The sequence below is a fragment of the Mytilus edulis genome, chromosome 14, assembly GCF_963676685.1.
Source record: "Mytilus edulis chromosome 14, xbMytEdul2.2, whole genome shotgun sequence".
Classification (NCBI taxonomy): domain Eukaryota; kingdom Metazoa; phylum Mollusca; class Bivalvia; order Mytilida; family Mytilidae; genus Mytilus; species Mytilus edulis.
Genome location: NC_092357.1, coordinates 38,168,854 through 38,183,863, shown reverse-complemented (window position 1 = coordinate 38,183,863; position 15,010 = coordinate 38,168,854).

The window sequence follows — 15,010 nt, the reverse complement described above, 5'->3', positions numbered from 1 at the left end:
AAATTAGATTGTTTCTCCTTTTCACTATTTACCTTCTCATTCCTTGTAAAGAAACAGATTTTTGCAGTTTCGTTGTAAAGCTGACTTTACGATATTCATTTTTGCTCATTGTGGAAGTCTATATTATCACCTTTTCATGAATGTGACCTACCGAATTAGACTATTTACCGCGGATGTGTAATAACTTAAGCAACACGACGGGTGCCACATGTGGAGCAGGATCTGCTTACCCTTCCGGAGCACCTGATATTTACCCCCAGTTTTGGTGATGTTCGTGTTGCTTGGTCTTTAGTGTTCTATGTTGTGTTATGTGTACTATTTGTCTGTTTGTATTTTTATTTTTAGCTATGGCGTTGTCAGTTTATTTTCAATCTATGAGTTTGACTTTCCCTCTGGTATCTTTCGTCCCTCTTTTCTATACGATAATTTGGTCTCTGGTGAATAGTTGTCTCATTATCAATCATGCTACATCTATTATATATTCATAGTCTTTCAAAAAAAAGTAAACTCAAAGTGTTATCTATTATTTAATAAAGCAATTAACTATCAAATACACTAATCAATTATTTAAAATAGCAATTAACTATGTAATACACTAACCAACTATCAACTATCTAATATAGCCAAGACACTATCTATCGGAAAAGACATAACTTTCTGTAGATGTAATTTTGAAAACTAATATGTCAAATATTATAAGACATCATCTTTTCTTAATTTTTTCTTCAAATTTGTTAAAATAGTAAAAATTGAAGATTTCGTTGAATCAAAATTATTTAATGCCTCAAATATAAGCTAGTAAGTAAACTGTTAAGGTCATTCCGATGTATTTCCGTCTTGCAGACTTCTTTCAATATCATTTTGCTCTTTAAACGATTTTAGCTTTCAATTTTAAAGATTACCCGTGACGTTCTTTAATCAATTTCTACTATAATTCTATTTTATTTTAGCTGGATGAAAAATAAACAGATAGATGCTGATATTAGTAAAGAAAAAAATAAGCAATTCTATATTAATAACTAGAGACTTCAAAGAGCCCGATTCTAGGTTTGGCTGCGTGTAGTGTATACGCACCTTTAATAGTTTTTAACATATAAGACAAAAGCTAGAAATAATTTTTTAAAAATCAATTAAGGCGAATAACCTATATAAGGAGTTTCAATGTAACAAACATTGCCGTACGTTTTGAAGTCTTATAAATCTCGTATTGCTGATTAGTTTAAACATATTTTATTTGTTAAAGTACAAATTGGATAAGACACAAGTCAAACAGCAATAAAAAATGGAGAAGACTTCATAAGTCTGTATTGCTGATCAGTTTTGATGCTCAAAGTTTTTATCTATGTATTCTAATTTTCGAATAACCAGTAATATCGGCGGTCATATGTACCTATGTGTAGTTATTTTTTTTTTTAACATTGCTGTTAGACATAACAATCTATCTCTATTCATTTGTCAAGGTTTCTTTCCAAAAAATACAACTAAAATGGTTCTCTTACTGTTGATATATGCCAGAAACTGCATTTAACCCCTTTGTTCTATTTTAGCATAGTGACATTGTTTGTTAATATACTAAGTACCCAGGGACAACTTTTCAACAATACACCATATTTAAAGTTAGCCCTGTTAATTTGTAGGTGAAGATTACAAAAAACGTTTACAAAGATGGACAAACTGGCGTTGAATGATAACGACTGACGCCAAGCAATTAACTAAAAATGATCATGATAATGGTTCTACATAAATGTATGGACGGAGTGTGAATGTTTAAAATTTTTGACATTATCTATTTATTGCATCAGTTCTTAAAATAGTAACACATAATTTCATCGGAAAGTCATGGATGCTTTTTATATAAATGGGCTCCGTTGAAGTAATACTTAATATTGCAATGTATTCTTTATCAATAATAAATGTTCTATTGAAATTGCAAGTGTTTCACTGTAAGCAAAATGTATATTTAAAAAGCTGCCTAGAATGTTTTCTTTTTATGATTATCTGAATCCTCTGCATATACTACATTCCTTGATGATAATCCCAAGAATAAAACCGCCAACAAACACTATTGATACTACTATAAATATTCCTAGTCCAAAGTGTCCAATCGTCTGGTCTTTTTCTTGTCCTTGAAGTCCTAAACATAAATATCATTCATTAGATTATTGATGAGTCTTATGTAGACGAGACGCCGCGCGTCTGGCGTACTAAATTATAATACTGGTACCTTTGATAATTATGCATATTTATTGATATGACAAAACAAGAATTAGTGCAATCATGTTTAAAATACAGATTGTGTGTCCATGCTTGGCTTATACTGACCTGACAGCACATCGTTCTGGTAAGTATCAAATCAGCCAATGCTATTTCAGCAATTATAATATTTGTGAAAATGTTGATAATTCGCGAACAAAACAAGCGGTTTACGAAAGGTCTTTCAATCAGAAAGTAAATCAGACCGTGTCAGATCTTTGTAAGCGAAGGGTGGACATATGATTAGTTTGAGAATTATACAGGTGTATGTGTTTTTATACAACACTGATAATGAAATATTTCTTCACAGAAACATAATTTATAATATCATAGATACCTTATAGTCATGTAGAAAAACTCAATGTTTATTTTTGGGAAAAATATATTTGGTAGATCTATAACATTGTTTTGACATTGCCATAAAGTGCGATATTTGGCAAGCAACAAAACCAGGTTCAACTAACCATTTTTTAAATGTCTTTAATTACCAAGTCAGGAATATATGGAAGTTGTTTTCTAATAGTTCGTTGCATTATCGTTTTTGTTGTTGTTGTTGTTGCACTTCAGTGTTTCTGTTGATTTTGTTGTTTCCCTCTTATAGTTGATGTGTTTCCCTTGGTTTTAGTTTGTCATCCGGTTTTGTTTTTTCTCAATCGATTTATGACTCTTGAACAGCGGTATACTAATGTTGCCTTTGTTCGATTTTTAAATTCATATGCAAAAAAGTTGCCTTATACCTTCTCCTTCCATTGGCCCGAAATACTTTCCTGGATGCCTCACATCCAATAAATTAAAAGGACTGAATGAGTACATACTTGACATGCTTTAAGAGCGAAAGATACCTAAAGAAAGTACTAAGTTTTAAAAAGATCCACTTTCGCTAGTGTGAGATTTTTGATATTAGGTTTAAAAAAAGTCTATCAGCTTATCACAATCATGTATGAGACTTGAGTTGTGCTGATTTTAAATCGCATTCAATTTTTTACGTTGTAATTGTAAATAGAAAAAATCACAAAAATACTCCGAGAAAAATTCAAAAAGAAAAGTCCCTAATCAAATTGCAAAATCAAAAGCTCAAACACATTAAACGAATGTATACCAACTGTCATATTCCTGACTTGGTACAGGCATTTTCTAATGTGAAAAATGGTGGATTAACCCCGTTATAGCTAGCTAAACCTCTCACTTGTAAATTATTGTTCGAAATGTCAATGTAAACATTTTATCCAGAATTGTTTCAAAGTATTTTGTTATAATAAAACACCAATGCAACCACGCATCCCATATTGCTGATAGGACCCGACACAAATATCAATTTCGTGTTTCGGTAGTTAAGCTTGGAACGGTCATTTTAAGATGCATTTTTTGAATATAATCAAATATGAAAATTATCATATTGATATATTTAGATTTTAATTCTTCTTCAATATATCTAGTTATTATGACAGATCTACCATCATCAGGGGTCCAACTGTCAATTTAATGTTAAAGTCTTTAACTTTGATCTACTAAGCATATCTCCAATATTTTATGTTGCTATACGCAACTATTGGTGCTGTATTGAATATTTGTACACAGTATTCGTCGAACTGTAATAAATGTCAGTGTTTCATTATACGTTTCTTTATTTTACGTATATATGGATTATATTTAGTTATTAAAACTAACGGAATACTTTGCTTCTCTTTAGATTTGTTTTGTTGTAATAAATCAGTACGGTCAATTGATAAAGCATCAGTAATACTATCATCTATTTCCACGTTATCATAACCCCTATCTAATAATTTCACTTTGAAATTAGTTAGATTGTTTATTAATTTGTTATGGTCACTTGTATTTCTAATTTGCCGTATTGCTTCGCCTTTAATAAATCCTCTGAATACATGTTGTGAGTGACAGCTATTTCTGTGCAGAAACAGATAAGAATTTGTTTCTTTAAAATGTATTTCGAGGTCAAGAATGCCATATGTTGTAAATCTTTGACCTTTAATTACATCAACATCCAAGAACGACATTTTATCGTTTTTGATTTCATAGGTGAACTTTAATAAGGGGTTATAATCATTTGCTAGACGAAAAAAATCTATAATTTCATCTGATGTTCCATCATATATTATGAATCCATCGTCTCTATATCTGCCATGATAGAATATTTTGTCTTTATATTGAAATGCAGCAATAATTTGATTCATTATTTCAAACATAAGTATGTCATAGATTTCCGGTGAAGGAACTGCACCAATTACCGTACCTATTACTTGTTTGTAAATTTTCCAATTAAATTCAAATAAAATAATTCTCAACAAATGTATTAATACATTGACTGGGCAGAGCATTGACTTTGAAGTTTGATTTGTCAAAACTGTCATAGGCTCGTTCAACCGCACTCAATAACGCTTCTTGAGGTAGATTAGTAAACATCTGTGTTATATCATATGAAACCAAAAGGCTGTTTGCCATGGGTTTTAATTTCTCAATGATATTAATGAACGATGTAGTATCTTTTATATATGTAGACTGATTTTGAACTATTGGTATAAGAAAATAGTCAACGTAATGACCTATAAGTTCAGTTACAGAACCACACTGTGATATAATTGGTCTGCCAGGTGGAATTATATTTAATTCATTTAATCCATCATGTTGTATTTGTTTAAACGTCTCTGTTTCAAGACGGTGAATTTTTGGGAGAATATAAATTCTCCCTAATCATGCATCTCTTAATTTTTTACCATTTGTTAAAAATCTAATTGATATGTTTTCGATTATGCCTTGGTCGTTTAATGATTTAATATACTCAATGAACTGGATTTTCAGTTCTGCCATGTTAAATGAATCTAATTGGCAGTAATGTTGAGTATTTAGTTGTCTTGTGACTTCTGTTATGTAGTCTAGCCTGTCTAAAATAACACAATTTGAATTTTTATCTGCCTTTTTTATTACTATTGTTTCATCATTTTTTAAATTGCGTAGCGCTATTCTTTCGCCCTTAGTAAGATTATTTTTTACATTTCTTTCTATTGGTAGAAAAGACAATTCAAGCTTGGTTTAAATCTATATAATTTTCCAACGTATGGCACGTAGGGGCAGGTTTAAATTCTGTATTGCTACGAAATGGATGAAGGTCAGTTTTTTCTTGACGGAACATATACCGACATCGTAATTTTCTAGCAAATTCATTGTAGTCTTTTAGTATATACATTTTTGCATTTTTGCTTGATGGTGTTGGTATAAATTTCAAGCCTTTCGCCAACAGGATATATTCCTGATTTGATAATCTGCGTTTTGATAGATTAATTACATGCTTTTTTGCATGTGCAGTTCTTTGCTGCATATTTTATTTATTCCGTTCTTTTTTTATTGTAGAATCGGAATTTTTGCTTTTTAGCATTTCTATTAAAACGACGTGCCATTTTTGAGTTCACATTGGGTGATTCTCTTAGCTACGTGCCTTTGTTGAGCTCACATTTGATGGCTGAAGAATTTTTAGGTTTACACATGTTATAAACCTTGATAGAAGATCCGCCCAAATTCACGTGGGTTGATAGGCGGGGATAAGAAAGCAGTGAGAAATTGTCCGTGTTGATGATGTATAAATGAGTCACATTGTTTTGTGGAACTTTTCAAAGTAAATCATGTCATGAAGTATTTTCAACTCAAGGCTAAAAGCTTTGTCCATCGGAACAATAAATTAACACCATATACGTATCCCATCAAACAGGAAATGCGGATCATTCTCAATGCAGAAAATGATTCTCGGTAAGGTGCAGTTGGACAGCCGTCCATGAATACATTTTGTTATAATAAAACACCCATGCAACCACGCATCCCATATTGCTGATAGGACCCGACACAAATATCAATTTCGTGTTTCGGTAGTTAAGCTTGGGATGGTCATTTTAAGATGCATTATTTGAATATAATCAAATATGAAAATTATCATATTGATATATTTAGATTTTAATTCTTCTTCAATATATCTAGTTATTATGACAGATCTACCATCATCAGGGGTCCAACTGTCAATTTAATGTTAAAGTCTTTAACTTTGATCTACTACCCTGCAGGCACACTTTGTTGAATCAACGTTGAATCTTTGTTGATTTTAGGTTATACATTGATCAACAAATATTCAACATTGATTCAACGTTGACAATGCAACGTTGAAATTAGTACCTTGTTTCAACGTTGAATTAACATTGTGTTGAAATACCAACACTGAATCAACGATGGCTAAACAATATATAAAACCCAGTAGTTGTGGATACTAAAATTTTCAAAAAAGAAGTATTGGACACATCACAATTATTTTTAAATTGACAACGATATTCACATTAAATAAAATATTTAGTAGATTTACCACTAATTGATGTGGTGAGTATAGATAAAACATAAAACAATCGCAGTGTCACTGCGACTGTGTATATATATAAGCAGTAATTACTAATTAATCATGAACTTTGCACCCCAAATATTGAAATAATAGAAAATTCCAAAATTTCACCCCACCCCAAAACATAATAATAGAACCAGCGTGTATACAGGATCATACAGTAAATATAAAATTAAATATTTGTAAATAACCCCTTCCCATTAAAAGACCCCTCCCCCTTTTTCCTTGACTTCTGATGTCAAATATCTTGTTTTCATTTCTTTTTTTCTATTCTTTTTATCAATTCAAAGAGAACGACGTATACATCAGTACATAAACAATGGTTGACAACTTCTAATATAAATTACGGATAGATCTATTTTTAATAACGATTTAAATTTTCGCGGCATTGTAACATTTCTATTTTAAGACTTCAGATATGCGCATGCGCAGTTGTTTGTGTTGCCAAAGTTTGAATATCCGCTAACGAGACCACACGACACACGTAATTTCTGCAGAGTTTTTATCATATCTTTCCTGTATACAGCTTTTACATTTTTACCGTAAGTATTTATATTATTGTTGTGATTACGTTATCGTATTTAAGAAATGTGAGCATATCATGTTGTTATGAAAACTATTGAAAAGTTGAAATTTTACACGTGAAAAAGGGGGATGTTTAGAACAATCTAAGGATTGACCTTAGGACCAGGATAGCATGTTACCATACCCAAGATATCTTGCAACGTCGCATGATTTTTAATCATTGACTCTTTGAAATCATATGATTGAATCAAAAGTAAAAAGAAATTTAATCGCACAAAAAGGGGGTCTTGTTTACAAATTTGGGATGGAAAGGTCAAAAGCTATATATGACTCACTAAGTTGGACCTTTAATATTTTACTGTCAAAATTGAAGTAGAGTTTTGACAAGGTAATCAAACATAAAGGATATATGAGGGTGGTAAAAATTTATTTGCATTTATGGCCTTTTTATTTCACGTGTTTTTGTGTTTTGGCGTTTTATTTCTAGTATTTGGTTCGACATGCATTATTTTTGTTTCCTCTTATTTATTTTCCGTGTTTCGTGTGGGTACTCTTAATTGCTCGTGCTAGTCCAACATTCGAGATAAAAAAAAAAGTAAACCAGGACTAAATTCGAAGTCAGTCGAAATGCATGTGTTCCGAGGATATCAATTGCAATTAAGTTCTGAATATTTTTTTTCACCGATTAGGATGCAACACACAGAACCGAAAAGGTGACCGCAGGGTCTTTGTGTCCATTAGGATGACTGTGTGATCTCCAATAACGGCTGAGTAATAACTTCTAGTATTTTTTTCCTTAATATTCACGATTTAATTTTTCGTGCTTCCTTTACCCAAATTTTTATTTTCAGTGCAGCATTTTTTTTAATTTTATTTCATGTGTTTCCGTGTTAAGAACCTCCCTTTACCATCCTCGAATATGTCAATTAGACAGATATCCATGCCGCAGCACAAGTAATACAGAAAAAGACATAAGTGGATAAGCCTTCAGTTTGTTCAAATTAAAATGCAGTATTTTGGATTTTCTTGCAGATTATACCTTCTAGTTTATCTAAAAGGAAATGTAGTTGAGACTTCAAAGGACAACTGTTATTTACTTTAGTTTACAACGGTTCTTATGCTTTTGATTTATACTTTAAAGTAATATCATTATGAAGTTATTAATTGTTAAATGTGTTGAACAGAATTAAACTTGACAATGTTACAACTTTTAATTTTGTAGATGTCATCATGAAGACCTAGATGGAATCACGGAACAGTAATTCAAGTGTCTGACAAAACAATAAACTTTCTAAAAATGGACTCCAAATTGAAAAAGACAAGGTGTGAGAAAAAAGAAGTTGAAGTTTCACTATTAATAAATAAATTTATTTTAACTTTATCGTATTGAATATTTCTCTATAATCAGTGGTTGGACATTAGAATACATGGGGTAGGAAGTGTCCGAACAGCAAACTTTGTTTTATAATTTGATCACTCAGATATTTCAAATAGACATTTAGCAAAATTTTGTGTAGTAAGGGTTGTGTGCTTTCGAAATCAATATTTCTCCTGGATGATAATTTGTGTTGTTATATGCATATCGTTAAATGTTGAAAATATCTTGGTGGTTAAATTATGGTTCGTAGAAAAGCCATCAACACACACATTTGTTATTCAGTTGATTAGTTGTTGTCATCATCATGGTCAAGCCATGCTCTCATCACAGAAATGTGGTCACTCAGTTTTATTGTTGGAAATTACTGATATTTTACAAGTAGTTGGCAGTCCATGCCAATGGCATCTATTTAAAGTTTTGTGCACCCAAACACTTTTTATTGTTGTACCTATTGTTAACAAGACAACCATCAACCAAAGAAAATTATTAATATATATCTTTGGGTCACCATACACTACAGTCTTCAACAATGAGCTAAAGCCCACACCATGTCAAATATAACCAGACGATGACTTTTTTTTTAAAGTTAATCAATTTTGTTATGAGATTATTTTTCAAACTTGGGTCTAATGAAGCAGTTATTGGACCAGGTTTCCTGCGGCAGAATGTTGCTATGGCATTTTGCATGTTCAGCGCCTTGAGAAGACAATAGCTTGAATATTGCTACAGTATAAAATTATGGACTGCAGGCCAAAGAAAATACTGGATGAATAAAACTTATTACTTTAGGTGGAAACACAGTTGAACACAACCACTAACCAATTTTAATTCGGTGTTGAATACTAGTATTGTATTCACCCTGAATTCAATCTGAATTCAAATTAAGCTATTGGTTGAAACAATGTTGAAGCAACCACTATTCTATATAGATTCAATGTTGAACATCAACGTTGATTCAACATAGGATTTCAACGTTGATACAAATTTGCAAAATCTAATAATAATTCAACATTAATTCAACATAGAAAATAAACATTGATTCAATGTTAAATCAACGTTGTGTGCCTGCTGGGTAAGCATATCTCCAATACTTTTATGTTGCTATACGCAACTATTGGTGCTGTATTGAATATTTGTACACAGTCTTCGTCGAACTGTAATAAATGCCAGTGTTTCATTATACGTTTCTTTATTTTACGTATATATGGATTATATTTAGTTATTAAAACTAACGGAATACTTTGCTTCTCTTTAAATTTGTTTTGTTGTAATAAATCAGTACGGTCAATTGATAAAGCATCAGTAATATTATCATCTATTTCCACGTTATCATAACCCCTATCTAATAATTTCACTTTGAAATTAGTTAGATTGTTTATTAATTTGTTATGGTCACTTGTATTTCTAATTTGCCGTATTGCTTCACCTTTAATAAATCCTCTGAATACATGCTGTGAGTGACAGCTATTTCTGTGCAGAAACAGATAAGAATTTGTTTCTTTAAAATGTATTTCGAGGTCAAGAATGCCATATGTTGTAAATCTTTGACCTTTGATTACATCAACATCCAAGAACGACATTTTATCGTTTTTGATTTCATAGGTGAACTTTAATAAGGGGTTATAATCATTTGCTAGACGAAAAAAATCTATAATTTCATCTGAAGTTCCATCATATATTATGAATCCATCGTCTTTATATCTGCCATGATAGAATATTTTGTCTTTATATTGAAATGCAGAAATAATTTGATTCATTATTTCAAACATAAGTATGTCACAGATTTCCGGTGAAGAAACTGCACCAATTACCGTACCTAATACTTGTTTGTAAATTTTCCCATTAAATTCAAATACATTGTTTTCTAAAATAATTGTCAACAAATGTATTAATACATTGACTGGGCGGAGCATTGACTTTGAAGTTTGATTTGTCAAAACTGTCATAGGCTCGTTCAACCGCACTCAATAACGCTTCTTGAGGTAGATTAGTAAACATCTGTGTTATCTGGGAAGGTGTAAAAGGCAATACAGAGATACAAGATACGAGATACGAGATACAGCGATACGAGAAACGAGATACGAGATATGAGAAACAATTATAAGTAATATGAAAAAAATAAGTCAAGTGTGTTGAACTACACTAATTTCATTTAGACAAACTGTTAAAATTGTAAACTCTGGGAACTAATAGATAAATTTGTCAACATCAATTTAAAACACAAGCATTACAATAAATAAAAGCTTCTGAAGATTATACACTTTAATTTTATTTGAGGTTATTGGCCTGTGCCATAATTTGATACTACCATGGTCAAATATAAAAATTCTTTAGTGATTTATTTATTTAAAACAGATAAACATCTTGTTAATTATATAAATGTAGACTATTTCAACATAGATTTTTAAATTGATTTCTTAATCATTTGTTTATTGTCATCTTATTTAAAAATAATAAAGTCATATTAATATTCACTATAACAATTATGTTTTTGTGTACCTTATAATTTGTAAAAGACTTTCTGTTTTCTACTGGAGTTAAAATGACACACACAAATACTTCTGTGGAATTTTATCTCATTCATCTTTGTGAAATTATGCTTTAATGAGTTATCTGTTAACTATTTTTTTTTTCACAATCATAAAAATTACCATGTAACAATTGGGTTAAAACTTATTTATAAGGGTCTGGAGTGTGGGGGTGGGGGTCTGTTATTCTGTAAACATTTAATTTTCACCCCTTTTTATACGACCGCAAAAAATTTGCGTTCGTATATTGCTATATATCACGTCGTCGTCGTCCGTAGACAGATTGGTTTCCGGACAATAACTTTAGTTTAAGTGAATGGATCTCTATGAAACTTAAACAAAAGGTTCAATACCACAAAAGGAAGGTTTGGATTGTTTTGGGGGGTAATGGTCTCAACCGTTCAGGAATTAGGGGCCAAAAAGGGGCCAAAACAAGCATTTTTCTAATTTCTGGACAATGACTTGTGAATAAAATTTTTGATTGCTATGAAATTGTACCACAAGGTTCAATACCACAAGGTTCAATACCACAAGTAGAAGGTTGAGATCGATTTTGGGGGTAATTGCCAAAACCGTTCAGGAATGAGGGGCCAAAAAGGGGCCCAAAACAAGCATTTTTCTAGTTTTCAGACTATAACATGTGTTAAAGTGTATGGATATCTCTTAAATTGTACCACATTTTACAAATATAAAATTTCTTAACAAATTTGGGGGGGGGGGGGTAAAAAAAATGGGGGGCCAAACTTTTTTTTCTTCCAGATTTACGAAATTACCAGTTTTTTTGGAAAAAAAATTGGGGGTAAAATATTTTTAGGGGTGGGGGGGCAATTTTTTTTTTTTTTTTAAATTTAAGGATTATTCACAATTTATTTTGCTATTTCTTTGTCTATAGTCTAAAAACAGAGGATTGGACTTCTGCAGTCGTATCTAGCTGCGCTCGGCGAAAAAAAATAATCTATTTTTTGAAAGTGATTTTTTACGCATTATTCTCTTATTTTTTCCCATGTTTTTTTTAATCTTTAAAAAATAGTAAAAACATTCTTTAAAATGAATGAGAACAGCAAGGTTTTCTTTTGATTTTGTGTTGATGTGTATTCTGCATGATTTAAATGTTAAAGTTTCTTGAAGTAACATGTCCAAGTTTTCACCAGTTCTTTCCAGTGAATTTGACTACATGACGATAAATAACACATGCTATTAAACATATAATTTACAATGATAATTTTGATAATTTTCTTTAAATTTTAAGAAGGGGAAATTCTGTAAACATTTAACGTTTAGCGTTTTCTTTTATTAATTATTAATTATTCAATATTCATTATATTTTTATACCACACATTTCTCTAATCTTCATTTTGTTTGCCGTTATTCTCTAATCTTCATTTTTTGAAGAGCATTATTCTTTATTCATTTAACCCCATCCATATATTACAGCTATCTAGATGCACAATGATAAAACTTGGCTAACATGGGTATAAACATGTTAAACCCAGCCTTTTTTTAACCTGTCCTAAGTCCGGAACCTCTAGCCTTTGCAAGTCTTGCATGTTTTTTTTTAGTTTAGTTCATCTGTAATGTTTTTGTGTACATTTGGAGCTTGGTCAAACTCGCCTATGAGTACATGAGTTCCCGCTGTGTTGAATATTGTGGTCAGGTTGTTGTCTCTTTGACACATTCCCTGCTTCCATTCTTTTATTCTATTACAGAAAGCTCCATTTTTTTGGGGATAATTTCTCATAAAATATTATAAATTATGTTAAATCATCATTTTTTAATTTCTACTAATAATTTCATTGGTCCCAACCTGTGTGATGAAAACTTGTAGGAGTGTTTAGCCCTTTAATGATTGAACATTGCTGGTTGCGGGATCAGCAGAACAAGACTGACAATTTTAGAAAAATCTGACAAACCAGGTCTTTTAGAACTATTGACCCTGAAATATAACATTTTAGTTCATTTCTCAGTTTTGCATATCACGAAAACTATAAGAGCTTGAATAAAAGTAAATCATAAGAACAAGATAACCAAAGTCCAATAACTCTTCCATAAGACAATAAATTATAAAAACGAACGATTCTTTACCTACATTCCGTCTGCCAAGGAAATTGGTCTCATTTGCACTACCACATCTTCTTACCATTATAATGTACATTGAGATTCCATCAATGACAAGTTATCGTCATAGGAATTCGGGAAGAAGAATACGAAGGACAAGAGAAAAATTTGATGCCCCTGTAACCTTTGACTATATGACTAATAAAAGTTTGGAAAAAACATTTTGTTTAATGTATAAATCTGATACAAAGTGAAGGATATTTGAAATTTGTAAAAACAGAATGTACTTGACATGTTCAGTCACATCAGTACCATTATCTGGTCAATAAAATAACATGTTTGCATCATTATCATATACATTGGTCATAATCTCAGTACTGCTTTTGTTGTTTAGGAAGTGATGTAATATTGCCTTCTTTTTCTATGCACTGTGTAATTAACAATTTAGTTAATAAACATGTTTATAATGAAATTCCTAGCTCATGTTTGATTAGAGTTTTGTGGCTTTCTTGTAGTAAGCTCCTGATATCAGTTGAAATAACAATACTTTGAGGCTCAAAAGATGGATCTTTGTGTAGTACACACCTTTTCTTAGTATGGTAATGAACAAATTCTTTCTTGAATGACATTTTTAACAACCCTGCTTCATTTACATACTGTCTGAATTCCTTCCTAGCAATAACTATATCTTGCGGTTCTTCCGGTACCTCCATTATGTTTTGTCTGAATTTCTTACCGCAACCATAACACACCATTATGCGTGTGTTCCTTAGAAAGCGAAAAATGTAATTGCTTTCTGCACTTTGATCTAATACAATACCATCTACTGTTGTCACTGTTGCTGTTGCATTAGATGTTTTGTGTCTTTTCCATGTAGACTTGTCAGTGGGCTTTTTCCCAGCAGTAGACGGTAGTGTGCTGTTGACTGCTGCTGTCAATGTGAAGTTATTTTTGTTCCTGTTGCGCCAGGTTATAAACAAGTTTAACACTCCAATGTCTTCAGCCCCAGCAACTGCATGTTGGCATATTTTGTACAGTTTGTACATGTAACAATCGCATGAAACTCGACCTGATTTTCTTGTGTATTCAACATAGTGGCTTGTTTTACTATTAGACATACTGGTCACACGTCGTGAGTCTTGCTGTCCAGGAACCTTACAAACTGCATGCTCAATTAATAGTATGTCACCTGCCTTTGACCACATATCTGTTAAAACTGATGCTGGAACATCAGAAAATGTACAGGACTCAGCTGGCTGACTAATACAAATGTTCTGATTTTTTTCTGCTACAACATTTACAATTTCTTTCTGCTGTACTTTACATCTGTTAACCTTTGCAATATGTCTTTTCCTCTGCTCAGATGTCCAGGTTGCCCATGTCTGCATTGGAACTTCCAGATGCTGATATTCCCCTTTGAATCGGTAATTTCCTTCCTGTACAATTGCCATTTTTAGTTGATTTTCCTGTGATTCAACATAATCTTTAGCCTCTGTGATAAATTTAGGCAGTGTAAGGTTCTTCCCACAGACTTTTTGCATAGCATTGTTGATGCTTTCATTGTCATTGGTTGTATACCACTCCAAGGATGAAAGGTCAGCCTCAGATCTAATAGTTTGTATCATTGTTTGTTTAAAGGTTTCTTCCTGGTATGTCTTAAACCATTTCAAGAAACCTGGACTCATATTTTCCCATTTGTCCTTCAAAGAATTAACTTTGATATCAAACTCAGCATGTGTCAGACTATCTACCAACCCCAGAATTTTAATTGATGCACTTTCACTTTTCCCAAATATGTCTGCCAGTATCAGTGACCTGTTGTGCAGAGATACACCCATGTTGATTAATTTGTTCTGAATATTTTTCCTCATGTGGTTG